Consider the following 1,081-nt stretch of genomic DNA (forward strand, 5'->3'; position numbering starts at 1 on the left):
AAAGAGGTGCTTAGCCTGAAGACCCCTCAGCAATCTAAGGATGAGGTTTGGTGGTTTATGAATTCCCAAAGTTGTCAACATGTGCCTGTTTTCATTTTTTAAGGGATAGAGTGAGCTCTCATCTTTCATCAGATTCTCCAGAGGTTCCATGGCCTAGAAAAGTGTAAGAACCACTGATATACAGCATTTGAAGCAAAAACAATAGTTAGACACTATTATAATTTTTAAATGTTACTGTAGTATACTATGGTTTTCTTTCTTTCTTTCCTTTTTTTTTTTTTTTTTACAAGTGGATCAGAGTTTATTAAGTAGGGAGTGGAGAAGCTGCAGCACAACTAGAAGTATGCAACACTCAAACTGAACCGAACCTGAGATTCCTGAAAAAATCTGTCGGTTACACAATTGGCTACTTCTGACACCACTGATACAGGGGCTTGTCAGGGGTGATGAGGGAATAATGCCAGTGGCAGGACCGGCGGTTGCTCCTGGAACTGGGAACGATCTCCGCGGAGCTTTCAAAGGCCAGGCCACCGACTCAGGGTCGAGATTTCAGTGTGGATGCAGCCAGACCCGCCAAGATGGCTATGACCATGAAGCCCTGGGGGCAATTCGGGTGGGCATCATGAGCTGGGAGTGCTGGTTCTGACCCCGGTGGAAGCAGTAGAGGCCGTAGGTAAGGGCGGCTGCTGTGCCCAGGCAGCCTATGGGTACCGTTGGGTTCTCGCGGGTCTTGCGAAGAAACTTTTCCTTGAAGCTTTCTGAAGTGCTGTGTACACTGGGGCAAAAGCCCTCAATGACTGGGGGCTGCGATGGTTTAAAGTGTGCCTCTGGAGTGACAGGGCCAGGAGTTGCCATGTTTCAGGCTACAGCAGTAGGAGAAAATCAGGACACTAATATGGTTTTCTTAATACACATCTTTTTCAGTAAGTTTTAGATTGTGATTTTTTTTCCAGTTCGTTGTTTGTCCTTTTTTTTTAGTTGTGAGTTTTTCATGTATACTAGTAAAAGAGAATTTGTTTTCTACTTGAAATTTTGAATCTCAATAAAATTAATGCACAAAATTTGTGGGAGACACGGAACT

At 44.1% G+C, this 1,081-nt stretch overlaps 1 pseudogene; it reads right to left on the bottom strand.

Annotated features, from left to right (window-relative positions):
• Nucleotides 1-281: 281 nt before the first annotated feature.
• On the bottom strand, nucleotides 282-866 carry LOC137223107 (HIG1 domain family member 2A pseudogene; annotated as a pseudogene).
• Nucleotides 867-1,081: the final 215 nt, after the last annotated feature.

This window comes from Pseudorca crassidens, chromosome 4 (assembly GCF_039906515.1).
Source record: "Pseudorca crassidens isolate mPseCra1 chromosome 4, mPseCra1.hap1, whole genome shotgun sequence".
NCBI lineage: Eukaryota > Metazoa > Chordata > Mammalia > Artiodactyla > Delphinidae > Pseudorca > Pseudorca crassidens.